Source organism: Protopterus annectens, chromosome 15.part0 (genome assembly GCF_019279795.1).
Source record: "Protopterus annectens isolate FY-2018-M chromosome 15.part0, PAN1.0, whole genome shotgun sequence".
Lineage (NCBI taxonomy): Eukaryota > Metazoa > Chordata > Ceratodontiformes > Protopteridae > Protopterus > Protopterus annectens.
The window spans coordinates 401536283-401558163 of NC_056749.1; the positions used below are offsets into that span (position 1 = coordinate 401536283).

At 36.4% G+C, this 21881-nt stretch overlaps 1 non-coding gene across 1 annotated transcript; it reads left to right on the forward strand.

Moving 5' to 3' along the window:
* Positions 1 to 3830: 3830 nt before the first annotated feature.
* LOC122790177 lies at positions 3831 to 3942 on the forward strand. Its single transcript, XR_006362942.1, has one exon. It is a non-coding gene; the product is annotated as a U6 spliceosomal RNA (small nuclear RNA).
* Positions 3943 to 21881: the final 17939 nt, after the last annotated feature.

The window sequence follows — 21881 nt, forward strand, 5'->3', positions numbered from 1 at the left end:
ATTATTCCTTAAGGCCCATACTGATTTTCTTTTTTATTTTGGTTTCCTGGTTGCAGTAGCTGGCCATATTTGGCTGGCATTCTCCTTAGAAATATCTGGTTATATTTCAAAATAAGTAATACATTCTCGTAGACTGGACATATTTGTATGGACAATATGATCTCAGCATACTGGGAGATGGTTCAGGTTTTCCCCATGACTACTTCAAACATGTCAAGTTTTATAAATGACTTGTGGATGATGTGTTTTTTTCTGTGGAGTGGTTCCATCCAGCTTATGAGAATTTATTACTTATCTTGAAACTACCATTGCCTTTTAAAGTTTACAGTAAACTATTCTCCCGTTAGCACTGACTGTCTTGATGTAACTGTGTTCTGATCAGACAATGGTAGTTTCAATTCCAAAAATGTTAAGAAAACAATGCAGGAGGAATAATATTTTACATATGTAACTCAGATATGTATACAAGAATATCATGAAAGCTCATTTTTATGAGCTTCCTGTTCAAACAATGATGAAGGGATATTTTATAATACATTTAATGAGTCGAATGAGGAGTTCCTTGAAAGAAGTTATCCTAGGAATGATGTTTTTAGAGTAAGAGAAGAGGTACAGCAGGCTAGATCTAATAATACAAGGTCCGATTTTTCTGTTGCTTTAAATTTAAAACCTTCATGACACTCAACAATGATCAGGGTTCCTCTGACTCATACGAGTCATATAAAGCTGGTTTGTGAATCAGTGTGAGAATGAATTGGTCTATTTTTTTTACATATTTTTTAGATGAACATCTGGATCAATTGTAGGTGCTGAAGCCAGTTTTTTTTTTTTTTTTTGTTTAAGAATATGAAATCTCTGAAGGGACAATTATGTTAAAAAAGGAAATTTAATGCCTGTGTTCTACAGAGTTTCACAGGTACTCTCCCATGTGGTAAATAAAGAGCTTGTGAGTATATAGATATTGCTATCTATTTTATTAACCCTGTCACTGGAAGAAAGTTTGATCTCAAAGTCAGTGCAGACTGCACCACTAGAAACTTGATGTATATGGCTAAGTGCTATTTATGTCCCTGTTTTTACTTGATAAAGACTAACCGCTCATTAAAAGAGTGCATCTTATAATGCCAGTGCAGCACCTGGAGAAGAGATTCCACCAATGCGCTAGTGAAACATATTGATACATATGGTGATGCACATAATTTTAGATTCTTTGTACTACACATTATGTATGAGGATGTACAAGGGCGGGATTTGTTTAATAAGACCAAGCAGGTTGAATTAAGTTGAATATTTTTTTTACAAGCTGATAAAAACTTTGGTCTTAATGGTGTAATACATTTAAAACCTTTACTAAGTGCAAGGAACTTATGTCACTGAGTTTTAATTGATTGATTAAAGGAATGATTTGAACTGCATATTTAAACTCTGTTTTAGAGTTGGGTTTTTATGGTCTAATAAAGTGTTGTATTGATATGAAAGTGTTTACCTATTATGTTCTACTCTACTGTAATAAAAATATTTTAACGGAAGCCGTGTATAACCAGTTCTTCCTTTTTATTCAGGTAAATGTTTCTCTATAAACAAGTTCAATTTAATCCACTAATTATATTCTCTAGTTATTTTGCTTGTTTTTATCTTAATAGTAGACTTTTAACACAAAGCTGAAATAATGGACCAGATTCAATAAAAGCCTACACTAAGTTTACATGATATGTATTGAAGAACATTTATATCTCATATTTTATGCTTTCTAGTCAGTCAGAAAGATTACACTAAGTGTACATGTAGTCTACACTTTGTGGTAACCTTTATGAATCCCTGTCAATATTTAAAGCTGCAAGAATATCAGTAGGAAAACTAAAATTAGGAGGAAGAAGGTGTGAGTTATGTTTGTGCTGTCTGTTCACTCAGAATGGTGTATACTTAGTGTAGGCATTATTGAATCCCAGGGAATATCTATAAATTCTGTAAATGAAGAAATAATTCCAATTTCCCAGTTATTTGTAGTCATTTCCTGGCTATAAGCTCCAGAAAAGGGGGAACTGAGATTCCAGTACACTTATGGGAATCAGAGCATTAAACACCTCCAAAAGTTTAGTTAAAATGAATGTATCAGACCTCAGTACTTGCAAGGAACATTGATCTTTTCTCAAAAATGTTGTAAAACTTTGCTAAAATAAACCACATTCTTCCACTTTTCTTCTTTCCAACAACCAATACTATTTTGTTGTTTAAAATTTCAATTCTGCATTGAACAATTTAATTTCCAGAATAATATTCACAAAAAATGTTTGGGAATATTAAAATCATTTTTATAGTTAAAGTTGAGGTATTCATTTGGAGAATATATTCCCAGTAGTTATTATTGCAAATGTTATGCTTCTTAATTATTTTTATATATTTTGGATAAATATGATCTTTCTATCATACCATTCATTTCAAGATGGTTTAGAAAATCAAGAATATGTAGATATTATTTTTTTTCAATTATATCTAACATTAAGTCAACTTTAAGGATTAAACCAAAAAGTAAAAAGGTCACACAGATAAAGTAATTATTAAAAACTAAAAACCTAGCCAAGCTAGAGTTTTCACTGATACCTTAAACCTCTTGTAATAGGGGCCCATGGGGATATATACAAATGACCCCTTAAAGACATTAAGTATTTTAACTATATGGCTTCTGAAAGTTTATGACTTTTACCTTTTTTTCTTTTTAAGTCTCTATAGACCAATTCAGGCCAATAAAAGTCAAACCCACTAATTGTGGACATGCATGTTTTGGCCTTCTTATGATCTCATCAGCACAGCATACGTGGACTGTTTGGCTATACTCTAGAAAAACAGGTTCTTTAAACCCAGCTGATATCCATAACCATTAAGGTGTCTGCAAAATATCACAACTAACAACTAAACAAAAAAGTCAAAACATCACACAGACAAACCAATTAGTAAATGCTACAAGAAAAAAACACATTGTTCTTCCAGTTCCCTTTATGGCCAGAAATCCAAAACTTTCACAGGCTTTTAATCATATATTGTCATCATCTCAAAAGCAGTCTACTAGGAATGTGTATTCCAGTAAATGGAGGAGGTTCATTATGTGGCAGAATCTAGAGGTCTAGATCCTGTTTCCACTCCTCTAAAATCTGTTTTGGATTTTCTCACACTGAGTTAGATTATTAATGTTTTTAAAAATATTTCTTTAATAACCACTTCATATTATTATTATTATTCAATATTTATGTGATTGGTATTGTGATATTTCTTTGTTTAACCAAATGTTTTTATGCATTTTTCCTAAATGGCTGAATAATATGAGAACTTAATGATAAAGCTGCTGTTTTAAAACTGAATATACAATAGAAGTTTTCCATGACAATAAATCCTGCTACACAATCTTTTCATCTTCTAACATGATGTTCCAAAGTTGCATAAGGACTTCAAATAATTATTTTTAAATTGATGAATGTGTTCTTTATAAGGAACATATGAAGTAGTCTGTATAATGTATAGTATTGTGGGTATAACTAAAGATTTTGGCTGTTTAATGTATAGTATTATGGGCAAAATAATATTTTGATTAAAATCAATCTTCCATAGAAAATAATGTATTACATTTATTACTACTTTAATATTGTATAAAATATACTTATAATTTATTGTTTTTATTTCTTTACAATTACATGTAGGGTTGAAGTTGGCTTTATAGTTCAGGGGTTTGAGCATTGGTCTTATTAACCAGGATTCATGAGTACAAATCTCATCAAGACCACTGCATATGCTTTTAGTTCTCCTGTGGAAATGTAAATTAACTAGCTAAATTCCAATTCTGTGCTTGGTTTGGCAGAAATATGCTAAAAAATTGGAGTGATACAGAGAAGATTAGAATGGCACCTGTGCATTGATGACATGCAAATTTGTGAAGTTTTATTTTATCTGTGGCATGAGCTGTAAGTGTAGTGAGCTTACGAAAAAAAGGACAGTTGATATATGGTTTGAGTAGAGATGGGAGTTGTTATAATGGTTAGGGTGTTTGCCTCACAAACACAAGGTACAGGGTTTCTTTCTAACCTTTGGAGGGGAAATAGCAAGCAAGGACAGCTAGCCTAGTACTAAGCTATGAATCCCATTTAAACGCACTATTAGCTTCTATCAAATAATTTAACTTTGGTAATAAATAAGGTATTATTTTTATTCTGTCTGAAATTTAGACCTGAAATCAATTCACAATATTTTATTATTGTTTTTTTATATATTTATTAACAAAACAATGCATCATCAGCAGTAAGTGAAGGTTAGATGTAAATTGATCAGTTGTTTTACATCTTTCTATACTGCTGTGAAGCTTTAAGTAATTGGCTAGAGGCTCAATATCCAAAGCAAATAATAAAGGGATGAGGAACATTCTTGTTTTGCACTTGTGTTTATCTTTATTAACTAAATTATCCTAGTTTAACATATGAGAATGAATTTTGATAAATATGATTAATACAATATATAAACTTACTTGGAAGTCTGCCTATTTCACATATTTTAGGAAAACAAGACCAGTTTAGTTAATCAAAAACTGTATTTAGATCCAGGATAATTGCAGATAGTTTTTGTTTATTGTTATTGTCATCATTGTCACCATCAATTAAATTAATAATCTTTTACTTTTATCCATTGTTTGCCTATTTAATATCAAACAGTCTGAACTTCTTCTATTAATGTAGGTAGCGTATGTTTAATCTATTGGCAATGATAGACATACAAAATTCTATTCAACAGTCAGTAATTTAATAGGTCTATAAGAATACAATAGAGTGAGATCATCACCCTGTTTTAATAAGGAAAAAAATGATTGCATATTTCCATGATGGAGGTGTGTTAAATGTAATTGAACTTTCTGTGAATACATTCTGAAAAACAGCTAAATCATTTTGTGGCAATATTTTATATAATTCAGGAATGATGCCATCATTACCTGAAACATTATTTTTCTTCAGCCTTTTAATTTGATTCTTTATTTCTGTTATAGAAACATGCTTTCTATTTTCTTCCTTTGCACTGAAAATATCTGTGCATATTCTTTAAAAAGGCATTAATTGTCCTTTCACTGCTTCAGTTCTGTGATTTAGCTTTCTCATAACTGCATTTTTTTAACTGACCAGAATTTCTTCTATACCCAAATATTTCTTATTACTACCAGGAATAGATATACTGCTTATATGATTAGTTTTTGCTATCATTTTGTTTATAAGAGCTAACTTATGCAAGCCTCCAGGAGTTAACAGTATAGTTAATGGTTGTATAAACGAAAAGAAACTTGATGTTGTAGATTCTTCTGAAACTCTGCATTTGATATTTTTATTTCTGATAGCAGATCTTTTTCTCAATTTTGCCTTTATAAGTTTATTTTATCAATCTTTCATTGCAGTTCTAAAAAAGTTTGTATCCCATTACTTTCTCTTGCTTTAATAACAAAATGAGGCAAAGTTATATAAATATGCTTTCACTGAGTCCTAAAATATCACATCACATACTTCATCGCTATTTTTAAAGTCAATGAGCTGTTGTAAGAAACTAATGAAATCCTTTAACTTTATTGTAGAAGCTGGCAGTCTATTGCATGAAGCCAATTTTATTGGATTTCTCATTACTATATAAATAAGATAATAAGGTCTGATGTGAACATGTTATTAACCTTACCTTTTCTATTTCAGAATACAAATTGTTTGAAATACATACTTTCCAGTGTTTGAGTGTGTGCCAGTCTATAGGATTAATGAGTGTAAAACCAAGATTTGGTTCAGAAAAGTTAATAACATCTATAAGATTGAGTAAGCCAGTAAAGTTTACTAAAGCATTAGCTGCAGCTGAAATTATACATTTTTAATTGTGCCACTACCTTTTTCTTTAAGTATAAAGTCTCCTTTCTTTATCATAATTTCCTTCATATTTGAAGTTAAAATTTCAAAGTACTTCCTAGAGAATTTAGTTCCAATTCCTAGAGTGCAGTACATACTTGCTGAGGCTAATATTTTCTTTTAAAAGTCATTAATTGACATAAGCATCATACATTTGCCAGCACTGTGCAAGGCGATAAACCCAGGCATTATAATAGAATTTCTCTATAAGACCACTATCCCACTTTTCATAGGTTCATGGGTTCATAGGAGATTACTCGGCTAACAGCTGAAGAGGTCTTATAAGCCTAGCCAGTTTTATCCAGATTTTGCCCAATATTCTATCTCAAGAGGAAAATAAGGGTCAACAAGTAGTGTTTGACTATTTTTACAGATGGCCTCTGTTCGTAAGGGACATGGGTGCCAACCCAGGAGTGAATTTGCAAATTCCCATCTATCAGCCCAGATTATGCTTGAAGATTGTCAGGGAAGGGCTCTGCTTCATGTGAACAGGAAGCCTATTCCAGAGAATGAGCAATCTCTGGGACATATATCTGTCTCTTCTGCATAATCTATTCATGTCAGAGATCAGATTTATATCTTTGGCATGTGTAGTCTTTGTGCAGTTGGCTTTGTAAATATGCAATGTTTCCATCAGGGCTGGGTTAGAGACTGCTTTATAGGTCAGGCATATATCACCTCTGGGTAAATGGTAGGATCATAGGAGTTTACTAGACTATCAACCCAGAGGTCATTTTAAGCCTAGCCATTTCATCCCAATGTAATACAATAGAAATGCTAGTCAATACCCAATATTGCATTTAGTGATGACTGCCCATGTCCAGGAGAGTAAGAATTTATGGTGCCTCATCCACTTGTCCAGGCTCCTCTTGAACAGCGTCATAGATGTGCTCTGTTTCACATGAATTGGTAGCCTGTTCAAAAGTTGCTGGAAGATAAATTTGTCCCTCCAGCATGTCCTATTTAAGTTGCAGGCCATATTTTGGTCCTTGGAATGGGTACCCCTAATCCTGTTTGATTTATGGATATGCAGCAAGTTCATTAGGTTTATGTCTTGGATTGCTCTGTAGGTCAGGCTAAGTCTCCCCTAAGAAGCCTATATGATACAGAGTATAGTGACAGGGACTTTAGTTGGTCTGTGTAAGGCACATGCTGGAGCCCCTTGATCTTCTTTGTTAGAAACCTCAGAGGTCTCTCTAATTGCTGCAGGTGCTTAGTATAGTACATGCCAAATGGGGCATTATACTCAACTGTGGGCCAGGTAAGCATCGAGTATAGGGGGAGGTTATATCTTTTTTTGCTCTCATGGTGATACCTTTACTAATCAAGTGTGCTACTTAGAAAGCTTTCCTTACTACACTGGACACATGGTGGTGGAAGTTAAGGTTGCAGTTAACTTGTGATCCCAGGTCCCTTACCACTTCATGAAGACTTAGGGTATTGTTGTTGATTTGACAGTGCGAGGGGACATTGTCTGCGCTGAAGGAAATGCTGATGAATTTCTTTACATCCAGTTTGAGACCATGATTAATACACCAGTCACTGGTCTGCATGAGACCATCCCGGAGTATACTGACAAAATTTGGGGATTCAATGATTACACCTAGTTTGCAGCTGTCTGCAAACTTGGTCAGCCACAACCTCTTAGTTTTGACCTGAACTAGTGAGAAGTATATGCTAAACAGTAGGGGGCCCAGCACTGACCCCTGTGGCACCCCACTGGTAACAGATCTACTGGATGATGTGGAGTCACCCACTTTAATAGTGTGTGTCTGGTTTGTGAGCCAGTTGGCAATCCATCTTACAACAAAGGGGTTTACTTTCAGTTTGCTAAGTTTATCAGTAATGCTTGAATGTGGGATTGTGTTGAAAGCCTTTGTCAAGTCAAGGTATGCTGTCTGCATAGATTTGCCCTTGTTAATAGCCTTGGTCACATTTTCAAAGAAATCCACCAGATTTAACAGGCAGGATCTGCCCTTCACAAAGCCAAATTGGGTAGGATCCAGGGTTTTGAGGTCACCTATGCCTTTATTTATGAGGTTCTTAACGATAAGTTCCATGGCCTTACAGATGAGGCTGGTTAGGCTTATGGATCTGTAATTCCCTGGGTCTGTTGCTAGGCCACTTTTGTGCAGGGGAATAACTGATGCTGTTTCCCACTCCACAAGAACAAAGCTTGTGGTAAGGCTGTGACTGAAAAAGGTACTTCATGATTATGCTAGTTTGTGTTTTAGCCTATTTAGAAAACAGCCTGGGATGTCTTCTGGTCTCATAGAGGCTGTGCTTTTGTGCCTTGGAAAAGGCTTTTATGACCTGCCCTTCAGATATGTAGGGTGGGGGGAGTTTTGGGGAAGGTTTCTTGTATGTTAGGAGGGGAAAAGGGAGTGAAATTTTCACCAAGCCTATCTGCTAGCAGGTTTTCTATGTCTGTGGGGTCAGTGTGTGAGATACCATTTGCCACTAGTTCTGCACATGCTTGGGTCTTAGCCTTTAGGTTATGTACATAGCTGTAGGCAACTGAATAAAGTGATAGGGCTTTTAATCCATCCACATATGACATATTAGTTATACCCTGCATTTGCTGGATAGAAACTTCTGAGGTGCTCCAAATGTTGCTGTTGCAGGTGCCTGGTGAGGTACATGCCAAATGGTGCATTGTATTCAACTATTGTTCTGATGAAGGCAGAGTACAGTGATAGTACGACATCCTTAGCTCTGGATGACATGCCCTTGTATATAGGATGAGCCATGTAGAAGGATTTACTCATCACAATGAACACATGGTGGTCAAAGTTCAGATGACTATCTATCTAAGGACCTAGATTTCTCACCACTGGGTCCACTCTTAGGGGGGCTGCTATCAATGTTGTAATTTGCAGGGGTATTTGATTTCCCAGTCGGTATTATTATGTACTTCTTTGCATTTAGTTTGAGGCTATGGCTCTGATATCAATTATTAGTCTGCATCAGACCTTTGTGTAGGATATCAACATTGTTTGGGGAGTCAGTGATTGCCCCCAACTTGCAGTTATCAGCAAACTTGCTCAACCAAAGGCCATCTACAATCTACATTTGCCTTGAATTCTGAAGCGTGTATTCCAAACAGGAGGGGTCCAGCTGTGAGCCCTGTGGTACTCCACTGGTGACTGGCCTTTTGCTGGATGTGGATTTCCCCCCTCTAACAACATGTCTCCTATTAGTGAGCCATTTGGCTATCCATCTGGTGAGGTAGAGTTTTTTGCCCAGTTTTGTGAGTTTATCTATAATACCCTATTAAGGTATTGTGTCAAATGTCTTGGTCAGTCAAGGTAGGATATATGTACTGTCTTACCCTCATCCATGGCCTTGGTGACCTTCTCAAAGAAATCCACCAGATTGATCAGGAGGACCTGCCTTTGACAAAGGCAAACTGGGTTGATTTAGAGTCTGGAGGCTTTCTATGTCATTGTTAATTAGAACCATGATTATCCTTTCCATAGCCTTGCATATAGGGCTAGTCAGTCTTATGGGCCGGTAGTTCCTGGGTCAAGTTGATGTTCCCCCTCGTGCAGAGGGATAACTGCTGCTGTCCTCCACTCTACTAGGATAAAGCCTGTCTGGAGACTGTGGTTAAATAGAAATTGATTGTCTACTAGGTCATGTTTCAAGCTATTTAGTAGGCACCCTAAGATTCTGTCAGGACCCATTGATGTCATGTTTCTAGCTTTGGGAAGTGCAGTGATGACCTGTTCTTTTGTGATAACAAGCAAAGGAATGGTAGGATGTATTTTATGAGGTGTGACCAGAGGGGATGAGGCAATGAAATCTGACCTGAATTTGCCAATCAGCAGGTTTGCTATTTCTTCTGGCTGACTATAGGTAGTGCCATCTACAGTCAACTCAGCACATTGTTGAGTGTTTTCCTTAAGAATTTGGACATAACTAAAAAATGCTTTGTGGTTATCCTTTGCTTGGGAGGCTATTTTAGTCCCGTACTTAGCTTTTGAAAACTTGACTAATTCTCTGATTTGCCTGTTGAGACTAATGGAGGATTTTTTTTTCTCTTTTATGTTCCCTCCCACTTACTTCTATATAAAAATGTCTTCCTTCTGTTGTATAACCTATTTATGATAGGGGTCCGCCAGGGTGGCTTGCTTTTCTGGCTAGACCTGGGTTTAAATCAGACAGGCACTGCCATTTCTATCCAGTTGTTTAATTAGTTGTACAGACATTTATGTATACTTATGCATAGGCCTCCATATTTTGGGGGTTAGGGTGAGTTTTAAAATTATCTATGCTATCACTAAAAGGAGGTAATTTGCCTTGGAAAAATTCTTTAGGTTTGTAGTGTTTGGTGGGGGTACTACTGTTTCATTTATTTCAAAGGAGACTGATTTATGATTTGATCTTTGCAATGAGGACATTGCACTGGGGAGGGGGGGTGGGGTGAATACCTTATCAAGGATATTTGAGCCGTACTGGGAGTGTAGACTAGTTGCACTCCCACTAGGATGAGTGCAGACTAGCGGTTCCAGAACATTTGTATTGACAAAGTCTAGGAATCTTTGAGCCTGCATGTTAGTGGTCATGTACATTTCCAGTTTATGAAGGGGTAGTTAAAATCACCCATGAATAGTGTGTTGGGCTGAATGGTAAGTGATTCTAGTAACTTCTAGCATGCGGAGTGGATTTCATGGTTCATGGCTGGGGACCTGTAGCTAGCAATGATATGGTGGGGGATTTTGTCTGTGCTCAGCTGGACATGGAGTAGCTCATGCGAGTCATCCTGCTTGACCAATCTAGAGGTGTGTTTGCTTTTTATGTAAATGGAAATGCATCCTCCTTTTTTTTTCTTTTCAGAGGGTAATCTGAATGTGTGATAGGCATTGTAACCTTGTACTGCTGGGGTGCTTTCTGCAACCTTGAACCATGTCTCTGTAACTGCACAGATGTCAGCATTGTCCAGGCAAATAGAGCATTCAGGGAGTGCAGTTTCTTCTTAAGACTCATAGCACTGGGCAGTTGTACCTTCAGCTTGGCATTAGAAGAATTTTCTACATTGGGAGGACTGTTGGTTTGGCACTGCCTAAAAAAGGCAATATGGGTAGGGCTAATGCCTTAGCCAGTATTCTAAAACCAAGTGGTGACAGGTGCAGACCTTCTCTGGCAAAGCAGAGTGGTCTGTCAATCATATTGTCCCAGGTTGAGAAATACTGGATCATCTTGGAATGACACCAGTAACTAAACCAATTGTTAAAGTCAATCATTTTCTGTTGTACTGTGGTATAATTCTTGGTAAGGGTAGAATGCTGTTCAAGGCGAGGCTTATACCAGCCTGCAACTTGTTGTGAGAGAAGTGCATCATGTCTCTGTTCATATAGTCCAGGGAAGTACATCTCAGCTCATTCACACCTACATGGACTATGACTGAGGCATACTGGTACTTATGATTGAGTGACCTGAGTGCCTGCATGAGCTGATGAATCCTGTCCCCTGACAGACAACTAACTGTGACCATCTCTTTATCCATTCTGATCAGGGCTCCATTTGTCTGACCAAGATGTTTAAATGTGTGGTGTTTCACCTTGGGCCTTGCTTCTGGAGAAACTGTCATGTGCATTTTTATGTGTAGTAGTTGATGTTGACTTGGTTTTATTTGCATGTGCTTTCTGAGGCAGTATACGGGAGACATCTAGGGTTTTGGTAAGTTACTTGTGAGTACCTCTGCATATGTGGGTCTATGTGTCTAGACTTTATTTAGTGAGGGAAATGATGTGCATGTGTTGACATCCATTTTGATTTATCACTGTGTGAGTCGTAACTACATCTGTCACATGCTGTGTTTGTTTCAGGATTAAGTGGTTGTCAATATACACAAGACAAGTGCTACATTGCCTCAGGATTCCCATGTCCACCAAGCTGGCTACAGAGACAGCAAGAAAGTGCATATCAATGATTTCAGGTTGTTTACTATGGAAAAAGAGTGGGGAGATTTTACTGTATGAAGAACGGGTGCTCATTGGGAACTGCAGCTATTCCACTAGGCAGTGCTGCTCTGTGCACAACTCAGATGGTCCTAGAGGAGCAGGGGGACTGGGGAAGGTTGTAGAGATTGTTATTCTAAGGGAAATTTTAATTGGATAGCATTTGCATCTATGCAGGGCACTGCTATCTGCCACTTTGTGGAGAACACCCAAGTATAAACACTGGGCTTATATATTTTCTTTTCTTTAAAGTTGTAACTCATAAATACTCTGTATCCCTTTATATTTAAGCTACTAATAATATCTTGGAATGAATGGGTTTCTTGTAAAAAAAATCCTCTTGTGCTTCATGCTTTTTAAACAAATTACCTTTCTTATTGCCATTGTTGAGGCCATGTACATTGAAAGGAGACATCTTATAACATTCACATACACATTACAATTACTAATTACTATTCTATGATCTCCTTTCTAACTCATATATTTAGAATAATAGCTGCATTAAAGAAAAAGGAAACTATTGCCTGAAAGCTCATTATTTGACACAGTGCCAAAAAGTGCAAAGTTAACAACATTAAGGATAACTAAACTCAAGGTAAACCAATTCCCTTCCATGGCATGTACCTAATCTGAACTAAAACCTCACACACATTCCCCTTCTAGCTCTCTACTCTCTTACCCTCATGTTTGCTAGTTTTACTTAATGTGACAAAGTATATATCATTGAATAAATCTGTTGTATAGGTTATTGATAAGTACATGATAAAAAAAATCAGCTACAATGATAAAAGCAATCTGTTTAAATTGTTATCATTATGCATTTATTTTAAACAATTTAAATATGTTTACTCTTTGGTTTATAGGTAGCCACCAGGCACATAGTTAAGGAGACCAACTAAGAGACCATCCCAGCCCCCAAAAGCCCCCAATCTCTATCTTGTCACGCAACTTGCTCAGAATTACATAGTTGGCTTATACAGCCAGTGAGAATTAAACCACGGACCACAAGAAGTAACTTGTCAATAGCTTATACCCTCAATGCACCACACCAACTGTTAGATTTTAGATTCTCACCAACACTTACATTATTAACTTTCTAAAGACTATTTCTAAGTGAAATCCTGTGCCACACTGACGTCAGTATTGCCAGCCATTATTTATTTGGATACAGAACATCATTATTCTTTTAGGAAAACTTGGCTAGGCTGAGAAAGCCCCCCCCCCCAGGTGATTAGTCTAGTAACAATCTATGAATCTGTGTAAAGCTGAAAGTATTACAACAATTCTTTAATATGCCTGATTGCCCAAAGCATATACATTCCAACTCCAACATATACTAAAATATTGTGCAGAAAAAAAATTAACTGTTTTCATTTCATCTCCCATATTATCCATTTAAACCTATGTTATTCTATAACCTCATAGGTAGTTACCAGGTAACCACTAATGAGACTATCCCAGAGTACTGTCTGGTTAAGTAACCTGCTCAAAATTACATACTAGGGCGATGAAGGCTGCTACTAGGATACCAAAATTGCACTATATTTTTTCAAGTTCCCCTACATTTCCTCCTGCCTTTTTTAAATAATGACTAGATTTATTCAAACTTCACAATTTCAAATTCAATCATGCATCGGGTGAGGGAGCATTCTTTCACCCGTGACAATATATTGGTTTAGTTTCTCTGCTCAGTACTAAGCCAGTGGTTAAAATGTTTAAGTGGTGAAGTAGTATAGTAAATCAGGGTCCAAGGAGGATTTTACTAAGTCATAGTGCGGGAAGAGGATCAGAAATCAAGGGTAAGTTCTAAAGAATGAATATTAATTGCCATAACTAGCTTTAATCTGCATGACTGACTGGCACAGATTTCAGCTACATAACTGCTTGTTTAAACAGGTAGCTACACAAAAAGTTTTTTTCAGTGCCTGTATACAAGCAATGTAAAACCAAATGATACCATGAAAAAGTAATAGCGGGAGGATAAAATATATGATATAAAACTAATAAAATAAAATACATATAAAATATCAGGATGAAGAAATTAAAAGTAAAATGTATATCAACAATTTTATTTTATTTTTTATTTTACATTTGTTGACCGGGCTAGTCCAGCTGGATATATGTCCATTTTCAGTGGAGGCCCGGGGAGAAAAGCTCCACAAATTACAACAACATAAAAGGTCAAGACAAAGACAATAACAGTATAATTTGGTACATAAGAAGTTTTGACAATTATAGTACAAGCCTAAGATTATATATTTTATATTTCAGTAGGAAAAAGGAAAAAATTATCTAAGAATAGATGAATAAGACTAATGCATTTGTATTAGAAATGGTGTAGTACAAATCTTTATAACATATTACAAAATTAGATACACCTAGTAATTTATGATAAGAGATACTAAGGTCTCACAAAAACCTAAGAAAGAAAAACACTAGAGATCAATAGATAGATTATAGAAGAACAGCAAACAAGGATGGATTTCTAGTGTTATTTAACACATAGGTTGTGATACTATATGAAGGTGTTTGCTCATTCCACAGTATATACTTATTTACATGAGAAAAAATCCTAAGGAAGGTTAAGCTCACTAAAAATTAGTGAGACAACACAAGATCATGATCATGGGAGGCTAGGAATTGTGGGAGTATAGTTAATAGTTAGGTGCTTAGTCTGGGTTAACACAGGGGCATAGCCAGTGTGATTTGAGGTAGGGTTTAAGCTTGCTTTTAAATAAGCTGACAGAGGATATTGAGGTTAGCTGGCTTGGGAGGATGTTCCAGGCTTTACCTACTGTATTGGAGAACAAGGTGTCACCAGCTAAGTTGTTGGATTTTGATATTTGTACAAGTAGGTTATTAGCTGAGCGTAAGGTCTTGAGGTTATTATAGGGGATGACTAGGGATGTAAGTATGGGTGTATTTTGAGGTAAATACAGAATCTTATGGGCTACTATTAATTGATTGAAAAGTATTAAATTTGGCAGCTCTAACCATCCTAACTGATTCAGATTGATACAGTGATGAGTTCTATAGGAGGACCCAGCTGCAAATCTGGCAATATTGTTGTAGGAGGATGTAAGTTTACTCAGATTACTTCTACATATTTTGGTATAGATAGGGGAGGCATAGAGCAAGGTAGAGATGAGGTGGGTACGAGCAATAGTAACCCTGGCTGGAGGTGTAAGAAAGGGTTTTATTCTATAGAGGGAACCTAGTTTCTTGTTTACTATTTTTATGGTGTTATTAATGTGAGGTTCAAAGGACAAGTTGTTATCTATTAATACCCCGAGTAGTTTGGTGGTTGTTTCAGGAGATATTATAGTTCCATCATTTGAAGCAATAGTAAAGTTAAGTGGGGAGGTTCTGCGGGTGGGGGTAAATAGTAGCATTTTTGTTTTTTTGGGGTTAAGGATAAGATGTCTTTGTAGGAGCCAGTTTTCAACTGTATTAAAGGTCATTTGGGTTAGTGACCGAAGTTCTGATTGAGAAGCAGCAGCGCATATGAGTGTGGAGTCGTCAGCGTATTGGATACAGTCAGCTTGAGGAATTACAGAATGAAGGTCATTTGTAAAGATGGAGAAGAGTAATGGGCCTAATATAGATCCTTGCGGGACACCTAGAGTGACTGGGACGTGGGAAGATAAAGTATTTTCCCATAGTACAGCCTGTTGCCTGTTATGTAGGTATGATTGGAACCACTGTATAGTATGGTTGTCCAATGACAGGTTTTTGAGTGTGTCTATAAGGAGGTGGTGATTCACCATGTCAAATGCTTTGGACAGGTCAATAAAAACAGCTGAGGATAGAGTATCAATATTACGATTACTGTTAATATGGTTAGTGAAGGATAAGAGAGCAGAGGTGGTGCTATGAAATGGTCTAAAGCCATGTTGACAGGGTGCTAATAAATTATGATCGAGTAGGTAGGTTGACAGTTGTATGTGTATACATTTCTACATTATTTTTGCCAAAGGAGATAGAACAGCTATGGGCCTATAATTGGACAACTCTTTGGAGTTACCGCCCTTATGCAGGGGAATTATGTGAGAGACTTTCCAGATTAGGGGAATAGATCCTTCAGAAATAGTTCTGTTAATGAGGATGGATATGGGGTAGGCTATGACTTTAGCAGCTTTTTGCAGGTATTCTGCAGGTAATTTATCAGCAGAGAGAGTAGTGGGTTTAAGTTTTTGTATGAGGTTACAGATAAGTGAAGTGGGCACTGGCTGAAAATGAAATTGATGAGAATTATTGGTAAAGGTTGTGGCAGAGCCTGGGGTGCTAGGGGATAGCTGGTTGGCTAGGGATTGTATGGTTTGAGTGAAAAAAGTATTAAATGAGTCAGCTATTTGGATGGGATTGTTGTGATCAGAGCCAGAGGGAGAGGGAGTACTTGAGCATCCAGGGTGTAGGAGGTTATTGATACCTTGCCAGAATTTTTGGGGATTATTTTGGTTGGTTTGTTGTAGTTGGCAGTAGTAGTTTCTTTTATCGGCTAATATGGCTTTTTTTGTTTCATTTCTTAGCTGTCTGAATTGCAGGTGGTCTGAGGAGCTTTTTGTTGAGTGCCATTTGGCCCATTGTTTATTTCTTTGGAGGATTTTTTGTTTGGTCGTTTTGGTGAGCCATGGTGCCGGTTTGGTTCTAATTCTAACTTTGCGTAATGGGGCATGGCTGTCTAAAATGGTTAGAAATTTAGTGTTAAAGTATTTCACGGCATTATCTATTGGGAGGTATTTCATGGGTGACCAGTCACAGGTGACTAGTTCAGCTTGAAAGTGAGCAGGGTTAAAATTTTTGGTAGTGCGAATAGTTTTACAGATGCTAGAGTTTAGGATGACAGTTTTTGTTCTGATTAAATAGGTAAGCAAGTGATCACTTATGTCCTCAGGGAGGGTGCCTGTTTTATAGTTTAGTTGGGGGGTATTAGTGAGTATCCAGTCAAGGGTACTAGTTTTGCTGTTAGTTTTATTGGTGCGGGTTGGGGATGTTATAGTTTGGGTAAAACCATATAAGTTGATATGAGTAGAAGGCTGCTCAGATATACAGGAGTTCCAGTTAATGTTAAAATCTCCAAGTATAATGGTTTCTTGGGGTAGTTACTTGAGAGCCAGCTGAGGATAGCCTCTAATGTGTTGATGTTATTGCCTGGGGGAAGATAGACACATGATAGATATATGGCTTTGCTTTTGTTAAGCTGAATCTTAGTTAGAAGAATTTCTGCATTGTTGCAAAGTGGAGGTTTGGAGTCTAACAAGGTAACTTGTAATCCATTCTTATAAAGTATGGCTACGCCTCCTCCTTTTTTAGTGTTACGGTCATGTCTTATGATATTATAGCCAGAGGGTAGAACTGCACTGTCTTGTATTGATGGATTAAGCCATGTTTCAGACAGACAGAGGATGTCAAAGGAATAAACATCAATAAGGGCATGCAGGTGAACAATGAGGTAAAACAAATAGAACCCACAAGCAGCAGTAGATGGATCAATAGTAAGCCATTTCAAAAAGTATGTTTTCATTAACCGTATGGATAGACAAAGGAAGCACACAAGCAATACTAGGTGGATCAAGTGTAGGCTAACTTAAAAGCAGCAAGAAAAGTAAGTAAGAGCCCTGCTAACTAAAGATACTTGTGGACATCAGGTAACATAAATCATCATGTCTAAATTGGTAGTTTATGGCCATTGTACTCTGAATAGGGCAATATTGGCAGAAAAAAAATCTATTTTATCAGCCCAGTGGGTAGGTAGTCAAATATTTCACTGTGTCAATATACAAGCAGAGATTGGACTGCTGACTACAATAGTTCACTAAAGAAAGGAAGTGGCAACTGATAAAATAATGTTTCCAAGTAAGGACGGTAAGGCCTTGATCAGTCTACTGGAAAAATAACTTAGAAAAGATAGTCAGAGTACAAGAAAGTGTGCTCTGAGAAAAAGAACATTAGTGGAATTAAAAAGTAGAGGCTGTAGCCTCAGTTTTGGTAGCCATAGTGGTGGTCAGGGGTACCTTGTTAACGGAAAAATGGGAGTAGGGTCCACAAAAAATAAATTAGCCCAGAAGATATGGAACAAAAACAGATGCATAGAATAGAGCTAACACACTTAAAAGAGGATCTGTGGCAACTTTTAAACGCAATGCAGTTGAAGAATTGCATGTGTCCACTGAAAGAGTTAGGAAGAAAAGTAATAACACTGAGTGATATAGAAAAACCCCCAGAAGGAGAGGAGCATGCAAAGAACAGCCTGGTCCTACAAAGCAGTGGAATTCTAGGGGGCAGAATCTGTAAGAAGGGTCATGGAATGAGAATAGCAAGAGTCATTACCAGATGGGTTAAGAATGTTTTGGTCTGGCTAAAGGAAATGAGTAAGTGCTGACACCCCAGTAATTAAACAAAAGTGTTGCAGGAGTACAGAATTGTGGTTACATGACACAAGAGAGCTGTTAATCGTTTTGTCTATGTCTGTTTTTCCTTAACATTGACTTTTATTAGGGCATAGTTGGGTGTACCACTGGAACTTCAGTGGGCAATTTTCAAAAGGCTTGCTTGGTCTGTCACCTAGTAACAATCCATGAAACTGCGCGACAATGACTGGGGAATCTGAGGCCAAAATGACAGTGATTACAGGTGGATTAAAATGACTGAGAGTGTGACCGGTAATGGAAGTTATGGACTAGAGGGACAGCTAATATGGAATTTGAGGTGTACATGTGTATATCCAGAGGAGAAAATACAGAAGTCTTGATTTAATCATTAGCAGAGTAATGTTTTATATTTGGCTTTATGGGTAATGACTGGCAACTCTAAGCAAAGAAACATTATGAAATGCTTTATATTTTTGTTCTACTGGACAACTATTTTCAGGTTAACTGTTTTAAGAAAGGGTTAAAGAAGCTGCTGAAAAAATGACACTGAATATACTGGGTGCCTTAAGGGAAATAACAAGGAACATCTTTTTATTTTATTTTATTTTATTGTTTTTCTCTTCAATAAGAATTATTTATGTGGGGGTATTATCTTCTTTTTCAATACAGCCATTATTTTTATTAAAGTTTGTAAGTTTGCAGTGCAAGGGTTTTCTTTTTCTTTTTTGTTCAATAAAAAATGAGGTTAGGTAACAGACCGATTTGTCCTGGGACATCTTCAAATGAGGCTAGATAAATAGAGTAGCAGGAATTAGGAGGATGGGGGGAGGATAGGGATAAATGGGATGAAGGATGATTGGGAGGGAATGAGATAAGGGTAGGGAGGGTCTTAAAGTGTTTAGACAAGTATAACTGGTGAAGGAATCACATTTTTGCTGTGAACTTGCTACCTGCCCTCCCTCCCCTTTTTAATAGTGGGGATTGGGGTTATTTTCAGTTTGGTTAGGGTGGAGCAGAGGGGCAGGCTTGCCCTCTTCTGTTCCCTCTATGGTGTTCGATGTTCAATTCAATGAGGTGGGAAAGGAAAGTGAGTGGTGGAGGCTGCTTGATAAGTAAAATAAGTGAGCAGAGGTAAGGATGCTTATTGGTTGGCTGTGTAATTCAATAAATGGTAATTGAAGTCAGTGGTGGTACGCTGCTTCATAAGTAAGTAAGTGGAGGTATGGATGCTGCTTACTGGTCAGGATGAGCGGGATCACGCTGTCCTATTTTAATGTTATATGGATGTTATCCTCACCTATATCATGTGCCGGTTGTAATTAATAAATATCGGTTAACAATTATGTTTATGTAAGTTTAATAAAGGTCATCAAATGTCATCTAGTGTGATGTGTTTATTGAAGGGGACTGGGACAAATTTATGTATATTAAATTCAATGTGGCCACTGACTTTTTTATTAAGGTTTGTAAGTTTGTAATGCGAGAGCTTTTTTCTTTTGCTTTTTAGCTCAATGTAAAATGTGATTTTTTATCTTTGTTTTCTCTTATGCCTTGGGAGACAGTTGAAGCTTTGATATTCTATATTTATGCATGTAAAGGTCCATTAACTTGTTATTATCATCTAAAGTTGCAAGCTTATTATAGCAAACAATAAGCATTCCTAGAATGTCAATGTCATTTTTTTCATAGTTTCATGGGTTATTACTACATGTACAGCCATACTTACAAACATAATAATATTTCAAGCATGAGCATTAATGCCCTTCTAGCCTGCCAATATACCAAATTAGTTGTTCCCATAAGTTTGCAGGCTGTTCATAAAAATATCTAAACTAGTGTTTGCTTTAATGTAATTTGGTAGTCTGTTCCATTCATCAGCTGCTATGTCAGAGAACCAACTAATGCACTTCTCATTCCTATAGAATATTCTGCATAGGTTGTCTGATGATTCTCTAGTACTTTTGGATAACCCCAAACATTCCCAGAGGTAGTTATCTCAAAATTGCATACCTGAATAAGGTCTACTGTTAAATACCAATATGAGACTTTGTACATGTTCAGATATTTTAGTATTTCATAATAACTTAAATTTTCACATCCATGGATGCCCCTGGTATATCAGTTTACTCATGCTTGTTATCACATGACGTTTCCATATTGCTATCTATACTGAAGTCTTGGTCTATTATGACTAACAAACTATGACTTCATCATTTCTGATTTCCTAGACTTTATAAATCTTTTTACACAACCTATAGCTATCATTAACCAATTGGATGATATGATTAGAAAAACTCATAACTGGATATACCCATATACCCAGGTCTCCTTAAATGAATAATATTCACCTTTCAATTTATTTCTCCCAAATGTCATATGCTTATTTATTATTATTATTTTTTTTAATTTATCAGCATATTACTCCCCTGTGCCCAAATGGTCAATTTAGTGAAGTTCTTTTGCAGACATGCCATATCTTTAATAAATATACAGTAATTAGTATACCCAGTTTCAAGTCATTTGCATACAGACTGTAGAACACTCAGATGAGAAAGATAAATGTAAAAAATACAATCTAAACAAGTATGGACCTAGAATTCAGCCCTGCAGGAGACCCTGACTATAACCAAATATTTCACCTGGCCATCTGCTGTATGATACTTGTCATGTCTTATTTGTAAGCCATGCAACTATCCATCTTATCAAGAGTACTTCAACACCTAGTTGTTCTAATTTATTGATCAGTGTTTTTATATGACCCTATCAAGTGCTGAAATTAAATCTATATAAATTACATCACAGCACAATTTTTCATTCATAGCTGTTATTATATTGTTATAGAACATCACGTTACAGGTAGTAACAGATCTATTTTCAACATATGCATGCTAATTTAGTGTGTAAAATCCAAGCCTTTCCAGGTTTGACAATATCTTATCCAATACTACCCTCTCCATTATTTCTCCACAACATGAAACTAGACTTAAGGGTCTATATGACTCTGGCTTTGCCCTTTCCCTTAAAGACAGGTTTAATAAGTGCACGTCTCCAATCTTGAGGAATCACCCCATAGTTATACAACCTAGTAAATAATAAATATAGTGGTACTTTAAGTTCATGTGGAAGTGTTCTCAGTCATTATTACTAATTCTTTCTCCTCCTTGTGCTTTATGTAATCAAGGTTGCATAGTTCTGAATATACTACAGTTCTCAATATAATCTGATTTGATTTCAGTATCTGAGGCCACTGGGACAACATATCACCCCCTTTGTGGAGCCAAACTCTTTTGCATAAGATTTTGTGACTATATCTATATTCTGTTGTTTCTAAGAATAAAATTTAGACTCTACACACAGTTTATTAATTTGTATGCCTTTCTTCCTTCCACATCTTATGCATCTGTATAATGGTTTCCTATGTTTATATAAATTTTCTTCAGTTTTTTAATCTTGTCTCACATTAATGCTTAATTTGTTTCTCCAGCTTGTCTATTTCATTTTTCAAAGTTGTAGTTCAACCTGTTTTCCATTTCTTTTTTTTTTTTTTGTCTCTCAACTTAATCAAGTATCTCGTTCTTATGGAAATATATCCTCCTGACGTTTGTGCCTGCATCCTGGTTTTAAATATTTTTTTT